Source organism: Grammomys surdaster, unplaced genomic scaffold, assembly GCF_004785775.1.
Source record: "Grammomys surdaster isolate TR1022 unplaced genomic scaffold, NIH_TR_1.0 128, whole genome shotgun sequence".
In the NCBI taxonomy this organism is placed as follows: Eukaryota; Metazoa; Chordata; class Mammalia; order Rodentia; family Muridae; genus Grammomys; species Grammomys surdaster.
The window spans coordinates 2,418,782-2,437,956 of record NW_021604586.1 but is presented as its reverse complement, the minus strand read 5'-3'; the positions used below and the strand labels follow the sequence as shown (position 1 = coordinate 2,437,956).

The following is a 19,175-nucleotide window of genomic DNA, read 5'->3' as shown; positions in this document are numbered from 1 at the left end:
TCATTAGTACTCAGTGGTAACAGGTTGAACGCATAGATCCTGGATCATTGTCTACTCCCACAATGCCTGTCTCCTTCCCAGGAACCCCCATGAGTCTACTTGTGTGCTTCTTAGACCAGAGGAGCATTCCTGTGCTCCACCTGTTACAATGGTGAGTTAAAAAGTTATGCCTTCTAGAGCCAACCTTCAAAGAGATAGGAGGTGGATACCCAGCTGCAGGCCCCTTGGGTGGCACAGCGTGCAGGCTGTCTCTGCCAATCTCCCTGAGGTCCCTAGTGGTACTGGAAATTCCTTTCCATGACGATGACTTATCTATTCGCCAGCCTTTCATCTATTGTCCATCTCACCTCCCACCCCTCCAGGCTTCCTGCATTACTTCATAAATACATGGCACGCACTGAGACCCAGTTGCTGTCACCTGCTCTTAGCCACAGCTCCCAAGCTACTGATAGCTTGGACAAATGCAGACCACAAGATGAGTCTATCTATTCCCTCTGTAAAGATGACGGGACAAGAAGAATGGCAAGCACATTATAATAATCTGTAATCGTTTGACATGTTGCATACGGATTTGTTGAGGAGACAAATCCAGCATTCCCAAGTTCCTATCTCTAACCACCATTCCCATTTTCTTCATTACTGGCCCCGGAACATGCCTGTGTCCTCTTCTTACCTTAAGTCATACTTAGCAGAAGCTTTGTTGCTTGTGACCCTGACCATTCTCTGGAACGTCACACCTTTGGACCATGACTAAACTTGAGAGTTTCTGGTTGCTAGAGAAATTCCTGAGCTGTTGCACACACCTAGGGAACCCTGGAGGGTAGAGTAGAGTATGCAGGGCTTCCCTTGGACACATTTGAATCCTTAGGAGCTAGAGGGTCTTCAACAAGTTCTACGCAGGGAGATGAGGAGAGCCTACAAGGGGAGCCATGGTTTATGTATTCACCAGGTGGCTTCCCATGAACAGATGGAAAGTTGGTGGGTGGGTGGAGGTAAATGATTTAGAAATTAATCTATGTAAACTCAGAGATGACAACGGCCATCATCTTAAAGCTCTGTGAAGAGTGAAAAATTACTACATAGGAAGGCAAGCAGGATTGGACACACGCTGTTTCTTGAGAATACCCAATACCAATACTTCTTACGCATCTCAGATGCTTGAGATGGCAAAGGGGAGAATTTTAAGCACTGACTTCCATATTGGCTTCACAAAGATAACAGAATAGGAACTCTGTGCTACCTTTGAGCTTTCAGGGAGCCCTTTCCCTTTCTTCTGTGGCTTAGTGGCAACAAATATACCAACCAGGATCAAAATAAAGAAAACAAGATGCATGAAAATGTATGCACCTTATTTAAATAAGTGAGTAACCAACCAGTAAAATAATCGAACTCCCTAGAACTCTGGACTTCTCGTTTGAGACTCTCAAATCCCAGAACAAACTTTAATTAGCCCAGGATCAGTAATCCTTTGGGCTTTAGGTAAATCTTGTTTTTTTTTTAGTTCATTTATATAATGAGATTCGCAGTCGTTGACTGGCATGGCCAAGGGCAAGCAATGTGCAAATATATGTAAATATATATCCATCATGTATATCTGATCACAAACCTATTATTCTAAAGAATCATCTAAGATGAATGGTTTTTAGCTGGTATGTCATGAGTCCTTTTGTTTGTTGATGACACTTTGGAGAATTATATCCATATCTGAAATTCTACTTCAAATATTGGGAGGGCCATAGGTCCCCTAAAGTCCATTCTTGGTCGAGATTAAATGAATTCTGACTTTAGAAGGCTGATTTAAGAGGAAGGACCACTGTAGATTGTCTTTATTGAGAAGAAGCCCTTTGGGAATTAAATAGTTACCATTTACCTCAAGATAGCCAGGAAAACCATTTGAATTTTGTGTGCATACATTCGTGTGTGTGTGTGTGTGTGTGTGTATACATGCACATGCATACACATGTTCATCTGTGCGTACATATGTGTTCATGTACATGTGGGATGACTGAGCATCATTCACCCTGAATTTGGAAATAAGGTCTCTCTCATTGGCCTAGAACTCACCAAGTAGGCCACATTGGCTGGCCAGAGAGCTTCAGGGATCCATTTACATCTTCCTCCCCAGTGCTGGGGTGACACAAGCCATCACATCCTGTTCTTATAAGTGTTCTGAGGATAGAGCTTACTTAGGCCCTCATGCTTGCACAGCAGGCGCCTGACCTACTGAGCTACCTCCCGGGACATGAACTTGACCTGCTAGAAGAACATAAGATGACTTTCAAAGAGGTCTCACTCCATGATTAAGGTCTAACTTCCTCATTCACTAAGGAAGAACTTGTGGCATAATTTCAAATTTGGTTTGCCCCAAATGAAGGACATAAATGAAAAGCAATCTTTAGAAAATTATTCTTGATATGATGGGGAAAAATGCAATCATTGACAGCGAGCCAAAGAGGGCCTATCTTTTAATCAACATGGCAGCCATTATGTTCATTAAGTGCATCTGGAATTTGGTTTAAGAGTACTGGGCAGGGCCTGGGTCAGCATCTACTTTGAAAATAGATGCAGTCTGCTCACACCAGTGTGGCAAGCTAACACAGCAGCTTCATTATTTCTACTTAGGAGCCAATATATTGTCCAAGTCTGACAGCTAGAAGCCTGGTGTATAGTTGCCATAAAGCCAAAATCTATAACATCAAGAGATACAGAGACATAGGTTGGAATGAAAAATCAGTAGTTTGTGTGGCTTTCAATTTGAAGAAGCAAATTCAATAGCCTCAATGTTTTTCTCCCTCCTCAAAAAGCACAAAACATTTTTTTTCTATTTGAACGATGTCTCTGTTAATTATAAAAACACAAAACCACACACTGAATCGGAAGACACTCAGAAGTTACTGATGGAGGCAAATGGGTCCAAGCGAATCAACAGAGAGAGCCTGCATTTATTTCTCCCTTATTATAAAGAGGGATTAGTGATGTTGGGGACAGTGAAGTGGTTGCCCTGATGCTGTCCCCTCCACAAGCCACCTCCAGAAGCTAATGAGCTTGCAGAGCAAACTGCTGAGAGCATCGTGATATTAGGGTTAAAAGCCCATCTTATGGTAAATTACTGCTACACTCTAATTTGGCAAGAGTAAATGATTTGTAGTTCAAGTGGGGATTTGGTGCCAAGTTCCTAATTTGGGCTTCAGAGAATATTTCAAGACCAACTTTCATTAGCATCAGTTTACAAATGAATTATGTATAAGCAACTGAACCGAACAACAGCAAAATACCAAGTATTGAACTTCCCTTTGGTGACTCTCTAGATTCATCCCTTTATAAACACGACGGTGGATACTCCACTCCTTTCAATACGATGAATACACACCGGGAAGGAGGTTGGTATTGATGTTGTCATATATATACTTGTCATTTGCTGTTCTGAGTAGACTCGCTGGGTTTGAACAGCGATAAAAAGAAGACAAAATTTAGTGGTTCAGTGAGGACAATGGTGGTAGACACCAAGGCCTGGAATCTCGTAAAGTCCCAAATAACTGCACATCTTTGAGCAGACCACTCTACCTGTCTAGACCTCAATTTTCTCATGTGAAATATGAAAATTAAAATCGTGTGCATATGTAACAGTTATGGCTACTTACAAAGTAATTCTCACTTAGCAGTACATGAATGTGTCGTGGTACTCAGCACATACACTTAGCCTAGTACCTGAAATGTATACTTAGCTCAGTACCCAACATGGACACATATACTTAGCCCAGCACATATACTTAGCCCAGTACCTACCATGTAAATGTGTCTCATAAATACTGGGTAGGGTGATGCATCCAACAGTAAGGAAGATGACAAGAAACAGCAAGAATAAGAGAAGGATGAAGGGGGAGCATTTCCTGAGCCCCTCTCTGTTACATGCTTTCAAACACAAAGATCTACAGAACATGCCACGGTCAAATAAACACTATTAGGACGGAGAGCTAAATGCATCCTCCTCGGAGTCTACAGCTATAGCAACACAGCACAAGAAAGATAACTGTAAGTACTGTCTGTAAGGAACAAGATATTGAAGTGAAGCATGCTCACCTTTGGGCCTATGGGAAGGGAGTCTTTACAGACAATCAGATAGAAAGAGCTCATGAAGATCCCAGGAAACCAGGGTCTTTGTTTCTTTGTCTGTTTTGTCTTGTCTCGTCTTATCACTTTTGCGAATGTCAGATTCCAAACTGCCTCTCAAGAGCCATGCTAGCCAGCCACAAAACCACTGGGCAAGTTGGCCCGGGGCCTTGCTTGGTGGCTAATGTCTCTCTCTTCCAGAGGAAACCCACAACTAAAATAGACACAGAAACATAGCCACATCTTTAAATGTTGAGCGCTATTAGCTCATCTATGTACGTAGTTGTTTGACTCTGGCCAACCCTGCAACTGTTCTTTATACCCTACCCAGTCCATCCCTTGCTCCCAAGAATTCCTCTGGTTCCTAACCTGGACACCAGCAGGGAACTGCGAGGAGGCAGGAAGGGCGATTGCAGGAATGTACTTCCATATCGACTTTATAAACAGCTTCTTCATTTAGCTCCCTTGCCATGGCCCAGTTGGGCTGGTCTGTGGTGACCCTACTGGAATCTTGCCAGAGTCCTCTCTGGGAACTTGGAATCCTCCTAATCGAGTCACAGACCCCTGTCTAGCTGAAGCACGTTTCCCAGTATAGCCCAGCCAGCTTCCCAAACCCACTGCTGGCCTCCAGCCACAGGCCAGCCCAGGCACTCAGGGATGACAACTCCCCATCACCCATGGACATTTGGGAAACTCATCCCATTCTACAGCAGAGCAGCAACTTCTACAAATGGCCCTGAGGGACATGGATATCCCACAGTCCCTGTGAGGAAGGTTCCCCCACATTTACAGCTCACATCACTGACCCCCTGCAGCCTCTGCTCTCCCTTCCCTTTGGAGCGGCAGGTAGGGCACGATAGCTGAAATCTTTAGCTCTTTTCAGAAAACCTCACATGGAAAGCTGAGCCACACATTTTAACAAGAGTCCCCAGGAAAAAGGGAAAGCTTTCATGGGCACATGAATATTTTAACTCGTGTGAAAAGAGATCTGAAATCAGGCAGACCTGAGCCCTAATATTAGCTCATGGGCCACACCACTCCTGCGAGCAAGCTTAACTGCTTCGTGTACTTTGCTTTCACAGAGCTGAAAACCTGGGAGGATGCAACCCGCAACCAGGGAGATGGTTCCCATCAGTGGGGTGGTAGTAAATGGAACACAGTACAGTCAGTAAGAGCCACTTTCATGGCTCCACTTAAAACACAGACCTGCAAGAGACTTGGCCTGCAGTGTAATCACCAATAATAGTTATGGGGAGAGGAGGTGTCTCCTTACTGGGCAAAAGCTAACTATTGTCTCAGTCTGGTCATTCATAGGGACAGAAGAGACCTAAGACCAGCCAGCAGTGAGAACACTGAGAAGACCACAGTTATCATCAGGTACAAAGGAATCCCAGGATGGAGTTCAAAAGTGTGTGTGTTTGTGTGTGCATATGTTCAGATGCATATAGACCTAGACATGGCATACACACATTACACATAAATATACTCATACATATGCATGCACATATACATGGAAATGCATACAGAGATACATTCAATACATGCTCATAAACACAAACATAAACACATAAACACAAACATATACATACAAACATATTTATACATGTATGTATACATACATGCATATATGCACAAATACATGGGTGTACATATACACACACGCACACACACACACACATATATATATATATATACATATATATGTATATATATATACACACACACACAAATATATACAAATGTACATATACACACACATACAGACTGTAGACTCGTGACTCTGTGCCCTTACAAATTTACCAGTGGATTTTATATCTTTAATGTTGAATTAAATCTCCCTATGTAACTTAGTCTAAATAATATTCTACCTTAACATGGAGGTAGTAAGTACCTCTGGTGGTAGAGTTCTAGATGAACACCTTTGTTGACGTGAGGTGGTGAGCCAGGTCTCATTTCTCAAGGTCATTCGGACACACTGATAGACCCATTCAGGTCCATTCAGATCACTGTCAAAGTGATGTGACAAGAATTTCCCAGAATCTTGTGTTAGATGTTGCATCATTAACATCTGCCCTTGAACTACATCAAGACCCAGTGGCAGCAGAGCCTGTTCTCTCTAGGGCTCTTCATGGCACACAGTGGCAATGCTTGTCCTGTGGTCACATCTCTCCTTGATCCACATCAATTTTTAGCCATTGCTGCCCTGCTGGCTTTGTGTGGATGAGACTGTAAAGCCTGGGCTCTCTCATTTCACTGTTGTAGTGAGCAGCGGATGGCACATCTTAGCCAACAGCAGCTGGCATCGCCATTGTTTCTTGCCTCATGGGGAAAACTACGGCATGTTATTCCAATAGAGAAGTCAGTGTTTATCTCATCTGTATTTTGCCCAGCTTTCAAACCAAAATTTAAAACAATGATCAATGACTCATGCCAAGTGTGTAGTCATAGATGAATCAGATCCACCGTATCCTTGTTCTGTGTAAAGAAAGGTTGATGACATCCTGTCCCCAATGACCACCCAGTCTCAGTGAAAAGACAAAGATCCACACTGAGCCTCTCAAGGTAGACGGCCCACAGCACATGCAGACCTGTTAACATGCAGCCATGTTAGAAACCTGGCATGCTTCTGTTACTCATGTAAGGAGACGGTACCATACATCCCAGCTTTCCTCATTTCCCCAGCCTGCTGCTGGGATCACCTACAACCTCATCATAAATTCTTAGGTGAGTAAATACTTGTCCCAGCAGGAAAGCTTCTGGAGACCTCTCAGCCCCAAAAGCAGAGTCCATTCTAATACATCCAGTTATCAAACAACCAAAGCTCAAGTTCAGAATTCATATCAGCCCAAGCGGCCTGAGTAGACCTAATGATCAAAGTATGGAAAGAGAAGGATCAACACAGGGAAAGGTACGTTTCCACAGAAAGAAGACTTATCAGTCCCCCACACTGAGAGCATAGCTCCCAGAGTATACAGCCTGGAACAGAAATATCTATCTGGTTGCTCCATGAACTAATGAATGTATGGGTTATTGTCTTAGTTAGAGTTTTACTGCTGTGGACAGACACCATGACCAAGGCAAGTCTTATAAAGAACAACATTTAATTGGGGCTGGCTTATAGGTTCAGAGGTTACCATCAAGGCAGAGCTGAGAGTTCTACCTCTTCATCTGAAGGCTGCTAGGGGAAGAATGACTTCTAGGCAGCTGGGATGAGGGTCTTAAGCCCACATCAACAGTGACATACCGACTCCAACAAGGCCATATCCCCTAATTGTGCCACTCCCTGGGCCAAGCATATCCAAACCACCACAGTTATTCAAGGGTGCCCATCCTAAAATCAAAAGACCAGAGAAGGGCAGGGCAGGGTAGACTAGACCTACAATCTCAGCACCTGGCAGAGAGTGGGGAAGGCAGAAGGATCATTACAAGTTTGAGGCCAGCCTGGGCTACATAGCAAAACCCTGTCTCAAAACCAAAAACAAAGAGAGTTAACCAGGAAATGGAGTAGATTCCACACACTCCCTCCACAGGTTCACAGGGGGCAGTAGAGACTACAGTGCTGATGAACCATGGTTCTTTCCATTCAGACAATTGAGGGCATCCATCTATTAGCTAAACTGCACTGGGCCTGCCACTCTTCGGTCCTGGAACCTGTGCTTCCTCTGTGAAAGGAGGCACATTTGTTTCCTTTTCTGGGAGGCTGGGAGAACCAGGACAAAACGCATGGCACACCAGATCGAAAGCCACCATGAGCTGATACACACTAGGAGGGCAAAACTTTTTGCATCTTTCTCAAATTCTGCATCCCAGAGGTCAAGAGCATTTTTTGGAAAACTGTTAGTCAGACTCAGAGAAACAGCTCAGTGGGTAAAGGCACTTGTCAGAAAGCTTGGAGAACCTGGATTCCACCTCTAAGACACATGATAGAAGAAAAACCAACTCCTGAAAACTGTCTTTTGAGCAATACATGTACATAGTGACTTATGTCCACATTTATACATGTACAACACACACACACACACACACACACACACACACTAGCACAAAAGTAAATAATAATAAAATGTTTTTAAAAAATTATTCTATGCCTAGACCTGGATTTGGTAACTATAGGACCCAACCTGCTGCTATCTTGTCTGGCTACTAAGTGTGTGAGCCAGGCAGATGGACATTCCAATCGGACACCAACATACCACCAAGGAAAGATGGAAGCTAGGTTTCTTTACTCTGAGACCATCCCTGGTTTCTCTGTGGAACAGGGCAAGAACTCTACGGTAGAGGAGACAGCATAGAACATTCTGTGGCTAGTATTTTTAAGTCCTAAATCTTTCGGAAACAGGTTGCTTTTGTGTCAATGCAGGCTGAGAAGAGTGGGTTTTCATTCTCTATGAGAAAAGACGCAGGCAGAACGATCAACTTGGAAGAGACTAGAGTCAGGAGAAATTGGTTGAAATTATTCTACGGCTTAGATAAAATACCATAACTGCTTTGGAGTTCAGAAACACGATGCTGAACGGGCTTTGCGTTTACACGTTGTTTGCAAAGATGTCACAACAGCACAGTTCCACTCAGTCAAAGAGAAATTAAAGCCCCAGAGACAATACAACTTGAAAGAGTGTTTTCTGAATGAACCAAATGTGCTGGGCATGGCTTGGTCAGACCTGGAAGCAACTCCTGGAAGGTTCTTTAGCTTCCTGAGGAGCTTCCCTCTGGAGGGAAGAGTTTGAAAGGATCTTCACTTCATTCCTAGATGCCTCGGAAGTAAGGAAAAAGAATAAGAAAGAAGAAAGTATTTTCTAGAACATAAGTGCAGTTGCAAAGCTGGTGAATGGCAGGAGGTGGTTTTGTTTTGTTTTTTGTTTTGTTTTGTTTTGTTTTGCTTTGTTTTGTTTTTGTTACATTTATCTCCCCTTTCCTGTCTGGGTAATCTAAGGGGCTTCTAGCAAGGAGGTAGTTGTATGGCAACCCAGCAAAGTCTGGGCCACCCCATACAGCAAATGTTCCGACTTAAGGCTACTCACTGCTGCCTCAACCTGTCCCTTGCATTCTTGACTCAAGGGGAAACTGAGTGGTCCATCTTCTAGTCTAAAAGGCTACCCTGAGATACCACCAAGTCTTCTATAGCCCTGAGATGCAACCAAGTTTTCTATAGTCCCTCACAGGACTTTCAAGGCCTTAGGTAAGGGTTTGGGGAGCAGCCCTGTTGATTCTGAGCATCTCAGTAGACAGGAGGGAAGAGGCTATGTGCAATGGAATAAGTGATACCAAGGTTTGCCCTGTTACTATATTGGGCACGAACATCCTTCCAGGGGTCTGACTTTTAAATGATGTGGCCTAGCAGGGGTTCACTGAGCACGGGCAGACTGACACGGAAATAAGAATATTCATTTGGGAGAATGGCCTTTGCAACTTGAGGTACCAAGCTCAATTGGATAATGAAACGCTGAGAACTCCACAGGGTATTTTTTTTCACCTCTACAAAGAACATTCAATTAAATTCTTTTTCATTTGGACAGGAGGGGTGGAACAGGGTTGTGTTTTTTTTCTCCTTCCTTTTCTACACAAAGTATCTTCTTAGCTCTTGGCCCATAATTTTCCCCTTCTTATTATTGCCTCTGTACTCCTCCCCTGTAGTGTACAGTCAGTGCCTGCACACCCTGCTTCCTCACAGGTTTATGGAAACTCCCCCATGCTGCTCCCAGAGATGCTCATTACCAAAGGAACTACACAACGGCTTAGCTGAGGATGCATTGGTGATGCTTCTAGAAGCTTCTGCAGCCTTCATTTCATGGGCCACATGCTTGGCTGCTTCCAAAATGCCCCAATGCTGTGAAGGTCGCGTTTAAAGTAGCCATCTGTGAACGACTCTATCAAGGGCTCACTCGAATCCAAAGTCAGAATGCCATTCCACCCCATCTGGACCATAAAGAGATTTCCTAGCTTAGGAGTTCAGTGCTGGGGTCCTTCCAAGCACATGGGAGCCCAGGAAAGGACCTAGGAGCATGATGTATTTTACTTGTGGACATCCTGTCGATGAATTAGCAGTTATGTCACATGGCCTATGTCTAGCCAGGCTCTGGGCAAAGATTCCAAGCCTCATTGTCATTTTGACCTGGGAGGTACATCTATCTCTCTTTCTTGGAATGTGATCTGAAGAACACAGGAAACAGATAAAAGCTTCTAAGGACAAAGCCACGCATTTATTTATTATTTATATTATTTTAATTTTGATAAAGCCAGGGATGGGGCCCAGAGCCTTGTATATGCTCAGTAAGTCGTCCACCAATGAACTACAACCCCAGCCTAAGTGTGTATATTTAATTCACTTTGATTCATATGAATTGAGTTCCAACCTCTACTAGGCTTTGAGTTTGAAGCTATGCTGACATGCACAACATGACATCTATCCAGAAGCAGGCCAGTACAACCTGGGTCCCACAAGCCACAAGAGCCTCAAAATAGCCACAGACATTGCTCATGATGAATTCATAAATGTACTTAAAACATTATGAGATGTTTGTGAGATTAACAAATTGTCCTTGAGTGTGAACTCTGGAAATGACAATGTCAAATCATAACGTCAGTAGGTGAGGCGTGCCTAGAGGTCTTGGTAGGGCTTAGAGCCACAGCAGAGAATTAAAGACTCATAAGAACTATATAAACAAACAGCTTTCAGGAAATCTAGAAGCCATCAGAATTATACCTAAGTGGAAGGTACCTATGGATAGTATGTTTTTATTTATTTTTATGAGATTCAAAGAGGGATCTGAGACACCTCCTCCTCTTGCCCACCCATCAAAAGACTATTGTTAGGCCAATATCTTTATTTATCATGGAATCCCAAGCACATGAGAGTAGAATGAATGGTGAATTATTAGTGACCCTTCAAACAATGACCACTTCCATGCTGGGTGGCAGCCAGGACAGCCCAGGTAGTGGGAACTGGGTGACACCAGGACAAAAAAAATCATCAAAGCTGAAACCATCACCTGTCAGAAGCTGAGGCCAGGAAACTGGAGACAGCTCCAAGCTGGACAGCACATGTGAAGAGAGGGGCAGATTTTATTGGCTAGAAGCTTAGCACTGATCCCACCCCAAAGCAAAAGGTTTATAGGGGGCATAGTCTCTGACGGCCATAGCAGGCCCAAGGCAGCTGCTGCCTATGCAGGAGGAACAGAACTTTGCATGGAGCTTTCAGTCAGGACACAGATACAGTGACCACCCAAATCTAAAGACAACCTAGAAACATGCAGAACAGGAAGAAGCCACAAGGACCCCAGACCTTGGCACTGTTTCAAAACACCAATAAACGCCCTAAGTCTTCAAATAGAAAATATTTAATTTTTTAAAAATTTAATTAAAAAATTTAATCTTAAAGAATTAAAGCTTAAACATTAAAAATTTAAAGAGATTATGTGATGTTTCCTTGATGACAAAAACCCACCACCACTACCAACAACAACAAACAAACAAGACCACTCTGATATTAATAGAAATAGGTGTGTCTGCCCATTGAACCACTCAGTCATCCCTTATCCATACGCCCCAGAATGTTCTTTGAAAATCTCCCTTGCTCTCCTCTCTCATTAAAAGTTGGAGAACACTGACCTGAGAGATGAAATGTCCTTTCCTGACACACCGAATCTAAGCCAGATGTACTTGGGCATCCTTGAGATGACCCAGGGATTTTGGGCAAGCTGTGCAATTGCACATAACACCCTGGAGGAGCTCCCTCCTGATCCTGCTAACACCCTCCTGGAGGGACTTGCAATTGCTGTCATTAACTCCCAGCTCAGGGACTCAGACAGAATTAGCTCTTTGTGTAATTAAGCAGAGGAACACTTAGAGTTTTGTGATATGTCTAATTTCTCTGAGCAATCCGACTACACAGAAATGGAATGACCACCAGCTGCCTCCAAAGCCCTCAGGGTACCTTGAGGGTCTGGTGGGGGGTACGATTCTCAGAGAAACTGGAGGAAGCCAAGCTGCGGGCTGGGCAGGAGCAGTTACATCGGCTTTGAGTCTCACTCTGCTCTTTGGCTCCCAGAATAACCAGAAACGAGAAATACTGTGAAAGAAAATTCCTTTGGAACCCAGAGGAGAGCCCAAAAAGGAAATGTACAATCCAAGAGCAGCCTGGTGGGGACTCGACCTGGAAGCTCGCCTCTACCTGTGCCCAAACCTTGTCTGTGTTCTCTCCAGCACCCGCCTACAAAAGTCGATCCAAAGGCTTAATGAGCCAAAAGGCATTTAGAGTCTCGCGTGTGAATTATGCCACCGATTCCCACTTCTTTAATTGGATGCAAATAACATCACCTGGGCTTCGCATCCCAGGATCCGTCCGGCTTTTTGTCACAAGGCACTTTAATGCACCCCATTCGGAAAAGCCTGGCAGGAGAGGAAGACATTAGCTGTGAGCCGTGCAGCCTCGTGCCAAATCTGCGAACACTGGCAGCCAGACCTATAGATAGAATGAGGGGTAATTTCATGCAAATTCTCCCTGCTATTCCTTGAGCGCCGAGATTAGAGATGTCAGAAATGTAAGTGTGCCACTGCTTAATAACACAAAGAGCTCATTCAGTCCTGGTTCCCTAAAGCTAGGCCTTAAGATGGGAGAGAGGTGGTGAATTCACAGAAGGAAGTTCCCAGATGGCAGCTATGTACCGGGATCCTGGTTCCTGATGAGGAAGTGGAGGGCACTGTGTAAGAGTCACTGGGGCCACATCCAGGAAGTATCTAGAAGCCTTGTGTGGCTCTTGGATACGTGATTCAGGCTGCTGTTGTGGCAGTAATGAGTTTGTGGGCTCTAGGATGAGCCATGACTACAGGGTTGAGAACAAACCCCAGAAGACATATAGAGGTCACTGCTGATCTCTCTGGAGGTTGAGCTTTCTCAGACACTTTCTTATACTTCCTCCATGTTTCCTATGGGTTTCTTGGGCATAGGCTCCTCCATGTTCCTATGCTAGTTTTTATTAGGTGGTTTTCTCCAGAAGCATCCTGATGTATTATTCAAACAGGGAGCTTCTCAAGGGTGATTATGAATCCTACAAGTCACATGAATAAATGGCACTATTTAGATAACACCTTGATCCTACTCACAGGGTCCTAAGCCTGGCACGGGATGGCATGGGAGCCTCTGGAACTTCTGATTTCGGTGTTCAGGTAATCCTGGGATATCCATGGATGGCTTTAAGATTAAAAACCACATGCTATTCCTTCCAGCCCTTGCTGTACTGTACCTTCCACTGACTCAAGCTTTCATCTCTAACTTTCCTATAAGAAGAAGAGGTGGAGGAGGAGGAGAAGATGGAGAGGAAGGAGGAGGAGGAGGAAGAGGAGAAGGAGGAGGGGTAGAAGGACAGGGAGGAGAAGTGAGGAGGAGAGGAAGAGAGAAGGAAGAAGAAGAGAAGAAGAAGAAGAGAGAAGAAGGAAGAAGAAGAGGAGGAGAAGACAGAAGGAAGAAACAGAGGAGGAGGAGGAGGAGGAGAAGGAGGAAGAAGGAGGAAGGAGAAAGAGGAGAAGGAGGAAGAGGAGGAAGAGAAGAAGAACAAATGTTCTTAGTTAGAAATCCACTTAGTTTCCCGGATCATCAGATTTCTGGAAGAAAATGAATCTCAATCTGAACAGCAGATGCCTTTAATCAATATGTAACTTCCTGTACATGAACATGGGATCAGGCCCTGCTTTCCCCTATTGGCTGCGTGACACCATGGAAGCCCTAAAAGGTTCCTGGCCTGCCTTGCTCTCCCTTATCAAATTAAGGCACTAATAATCCTATTTCTTAGACTAAGTGTGGAGATTGAGTTGATGAAGATTTATGCCCACCGTACAATAAGAACCAAATAAATCAACCTATACATTGGTTTTCATAGATATATATGATTAAAGACCAATACCGCAGAACTGTTCGTACACGAGTGCTCAGAACACTTCTATTGTTGTTATATTGTTATTGTCATTGTTATTGGCCCTCGGCAGTGGTAACTTCTTTCAAATAATGTAATGTGGTAAATGGGATGTTTATTCAGACTCCAGAACATACTATACTCTGTTTCATCTATTCCGAGTTTCATTTTATTTTGTTTTGACACTATGATATGTACCAATAGATTGGACACGTCTGCTGTATACACAGACAAAATGAAGAAGCAGAACCAGTCATTTTAAAAAGCACAGACTCTATTCCTGGGAGGATTCCACACACAGGCGTTCCCCCTGCCCAGCCGGAGATCAGCCGAAACACAGCACAGCCTTGGCAGCCAGATGATGGGGCCCATTTTGTCATATGAGACAAAGGGACATTTTTTTTTAAAAGTAAGCATTTGTATTTTATCTTATAGACCTATCCACTCTAAATAAACATCATCATGAACCACTAGAAATCATGACTCCTCACGTGGGCTCTGCCCTGCTGATTTACTAACCAGTGGCAGATTGGGCAGCTGAGTGTTTATGGTTCTTGTCTACCTCCCCTTAAGATGATGGCTTCCTGATTTCGAGATGAGAAGAAGTGTTGCAAGCAAGCCCAGGCAAAGGCATTCTCAAAAGTGATTTTTATATCTTTTCAACGGGGTATGTCAATTTTGTCCTACATATTGTAAATTGCCTATCATGCTTTTTTAGACTAAAAAACAATACCAACAAACCAACAGCTGGGTGTGGTACTGTACACTTGTAAACCTAGTCAGGGGCTTGATTTAAGAATAGCCTGGGCTACATAGAGAGACTTGATTTCAAACAAACACAACAACAACAACAACAACAGCAGCAGCAGCACCCTCTTTCCTTCATTTCTCTCTAGCTACTAGAATAGTAGCCCTTGAATTCTTAGTTGTCTCACAGGAAGGAAAGAAATTGTCCTCAATTAGGAGTCCATAGCAGGCTTTACTGGATTTCAGATTGGTAGAATAGAATGCAAGATTATAAGCAGACAAATCTTAAGTAAGATGGTATACGTCATTGAAATGAAGGGTGTAATTAATTAGTAATTTACTATCAGTGATTTATCTCCTGCCTCCCCCCACTGTTAGAACTGCCTGCTGTGGACATCAGGTATACAGCTGCCTCATGCATAGTGATGAGAGACCATGGAAGTGCTGGCTGAAAGGGGATCTGACTTCCATGGAACCCCTCCCTGTCTTAAAGAGCCAGTTTTTATTAAACAGGCTTGAAGTCAAGAAGGGACCAGACCCTCAGAGGAAACAGAGGAACCTATGCTGCCCAAGCTTGTTCTCTCTCTCCTCCCCTCCCCTCTCCATGAGTCAGTTGCAAGTCTGCATACCCGGGCTCCATTTGGCCTCATCTCAATAAGAGAGTTGCACATCGTCGGGCGGTGGTGGCACACGCCTTTAATCCCAGCACTTGGGAGGCAGAGGCAGGTGGATTTCTGAGTTCGAGGCCAGCCTCGTCTACAGAGTGAGTTCCAGGACAGCCAGAGGCTACACAGAGAAACCCAGTCTTGAAACCCCCCCCCCCCCAAAAAAAAGGGAGAGAGTCACACATCTTCCAACTTTCACAGTGTTAGTTGCCAGCCCCTCAGTTGGTCCCCTTCTCTGTCCTGGCTGTCTGAGGCAGCTACCTTACAGTGGCTTTATGAAGTAGAAGAGACTTTTCCCAGGCACAGCTCACTATGTGATATCCTTTTACTCCGAAGTGATTGCTCAGTGGCTGCCTTTTCTGTGAGTGGCTACCCGGCCATAGTCTCTGCCCACAGACACTGCTTCAGTCTCTGCCAAGACACATCTCCTGCCTCTTTACAAGATTCTGTGGCTCATCCATGTATGTCTAACACCAGCATGGAGATCTAAGGTTCAAACTTTTTTTCCCATTGTCTTTCCACTTGCTGGTCTTAGGTCTTAAAATGGCCCCTGCCACACTTCAGCCTGGCTAAGTCTGTCTCATCCGGATGTCCCCAGATTGTGTGTCACTTCTGTCCTGAAGCCTTTCCAGCTTCCCCTTGCCCTAGAGACAGTCAGGAGCTCCCAGGGTATCCTGTAGTCTCCACTGCAGGAAGCACTGAAATTGTAATTAATTTTACAGGTAGCCTTTAACATCACTTCTTTTCCTTTCCCTGGACTCTAACTGTAGAAAGAAGGACAATGGATGTGTTAATAACAGCTGCATCCTCAGTCTTAGGACAATGAAAGGGTCACAGCAGGTCCTCCATAAACAAGAGGTTTACAAGAGGAAGGGAACACCAATAGCTGCTGCCTAAACCACTGTCCCTTCCTTCCTGAGCACAAGACTGGACTACATTTCCTAATAGCCCTCACAGGCAGGTGTGGCCATGTGACCAAGGGGCAGAGCATATGTAGGCCACAAGCAGGCAGAGACCTCATACATCTGTGTGTGGTCCATGCACCTCCATGGTATTTTTGTGTCCTGGCTAGGCAGGAGGAAGCTGTCCTGAGCCACTTGGAAAGCCAAGTGTTGGAGCCACCCAACAGCCTGGTTTTCTGAGTGACTTTTAGAAGCAAACATCTGGATCTGCTTCCCAGAGAAGGACTGCGGCGCTACTGAAATGCTGGGGCCTTTTTTATTGCTAGGATTGGTTCCCAGAGCTGATGCATTAGGATTCAAATCAGGCATTGGAGATGACAGAAAATGGGTGTGTCTTCCCATCATGCCCCTTCATGTAGAACAAGTATCCAATAGTTCCTATGGGTTTCTGATGACATAATATCAAAAGAGATTGGTAGATTTTTTTTTTGTAACGATCTCTATTCATTCCTTCCCTTTACTATCTCAATGAGCAATTATGAACATAGTGTGTGGAGGAGACCCCTACTGCTTTCTGAAACCAGTGTTGTAGTTTTGAGGATGGGGAAGTTGGGCACACAATTGGACTACATTTCCCAACAGACCTCATGGGCAGCTGTGATCATGTGACAAAGAGATGCCATAGCTATCGGCCTCCTGCAAACAGCCACAGATCCTGAGCTTGAGTTTCTTTGTAAGATATCTGTGACTGTCTCTTAGAGTCCTCCGTCTTCTAGATGTTGAGTGAAGCAGCACCAAGTGTTGGCATGGAAGAGTCTCTGGGCTGTGAGGGAAGGCTGACCAGATCAATTGAGGTCAGGGAGTCTCACCAGGCAAGCAATTCCCTTTAGTTCAGTTATAGGAGAGAGAGGGAGAGGGAGAGGGAGAGGGAGAGGGAGAGGGAGAGGGAGAGGGAGAGACAGGGACATAGAGAGAGACAGAGACAGACACATAGAGACAAAGAGAGAGAGAGACAGAGAGGTAAGAGAAACTGAGAGAGAGAGAAAAAAGTGTGCCAACTCTTCAATAGGTAAAAGTTCTCTCTTTGTCCTTGGGGATTTTATTCAGTAGTCTTAGGACTGTGGAACTTCCTAGAACCATCTCTCTGTGCCCTCACGGTCTGAGCTCTTGATTTCAAAGTAAGAGAAAGACAATCTCACTCCATGACGCCAGCTTCCCTTACCCAGTTAATCTAGCCAAGTTAATGCGGGAAGATGTAACCCCTAAACACCCTCACTGAGCCTCATCAGTCAGCTGCCAGGAGCTGCAAGGTCCAGTCATTCTCCCTGGCTCAGAGTCATTCTCCCACACTCCTGAAGCCTGCCCCTCAGGTAGGAAATGTGCTTGTATGCCAACTGTGGTATCAGAAGAGAACATTTACTCTCTGTGAGCCACACCTGTTGTCCACAAGTTCTTGTTTCCAATCTATTTAATCTCTGCGGAGGGAGGAGACCTCTGGGTCTCTGGCACTATTGGTGATGTTGGTCTCACAACACCTGGGAAAGCTACAAAGTCAGTGCTCTTGCTGGGAGGTGGTGTTGGCTCCAGGAACAGCTACTGTGCTCCAATAGAGACCCAGAGGCTTCTGGGAAAGGAATTTGAGCAGACAGCAGTGCAGAGCTGAAAGCCAGGAACAGGGCCTCAAAAAGCAGTTTGCTCTTCCTGGCCTCCTGCAGACACCAGCAACAGGAAACAGGCAATCAGAAAGTAGGTTGAGGTTCACCTTAGGCATAGAACTGCTTCCGTGTCCAGGGTGTTAGTATGCATAGTTAGAGGAAGTTCCTATGCTGATTGAATCTGCAAGTGTTTTGATGTGTCCCTTAAGACATGTTGAACTACTTCTTGTTCATTTACATGTTCACCTGTCCATTTGGGATTCTTCTATTGCATTTAATTTATTTCATGCATTTATTTCATGGTTTCCTGAGGTTGCTTTTGGGTACCTTCATCTGCCTAGAACCTCAGTACTCCTTAGAATTGTCTGTGGTCATCCCAGTCCATATGTAGATAGTGCTTCCAAATGACAAATCTACACATGTGTGGGCACCTAGCTCCCAGACTTCCGTGTCCTGTTCAGCTTCTGACTGTCAGATTTCCCTTTCCTTAGTGGTCACTCCCTTACCTTCTATGTCAGAATTCAGTAGATGCTCTCTGCCTGCTCACAGTGAGGTCGCCTCTCTGTTTCATAGCCACTCTGCATGGTCTCTATACTCACGGTCAGCTCTCTGCACCGGTTTTCTGCTTGGCCTGTGGCTTCTGTATTAGACCTTAAGTCCTGAAGCAGTATAACTATGTCCATATGTTTTTTTGTCACTCAGGCCTGATTTGTATGAAAGGTTCATGCTTCCGTGAATGAATATAATGGGTTGGTAGGAGAATGGATATGCGAATGGTTGAATAGAAACAAGTGAGTAAGTGGATCAATAAATGGCTCCATGCATAGACTGGTGGATAGAAGACGGATAGAGAGATAGAGAGATAGATCGATAGAAACATAGACACATAAACAAACGATCCCCATCCCATATACAACATTCAGATAGATAGAAACTTAGATACATGGATACATAGAAAGATAGACAAGTGATCCCTACTCCATATAGAACATTCGGATGGATGGATTGATTGATGGATGGATAGATAGATAGATAGATAGATAGATAGAAACATAGATACATAGACAAATGATCCCCACCCCATATACAACATTTAGATAGATAGATAGATAGATAGATAGATAGATACAAAGAAACAGATACATAGATACATAGAAACATACATAGACAAATGATCCGTACCCTATA

The 19,175-nt window shown here is 44.3% G+C and overlaps 1 protein-coding gene across 1 annotated transcript in view; it reads right to left on the bottom strand.

Annotated features, from left to right (window-relative positions):
• Positions 1–19,175, bottom strand: part of Cdh13 (cadherin 13) — a 1,006,804-nt gene that overhangs the window by 839,628 nt on the left and 148,001 nt on the right. The window lies entirely within an intron of this gene.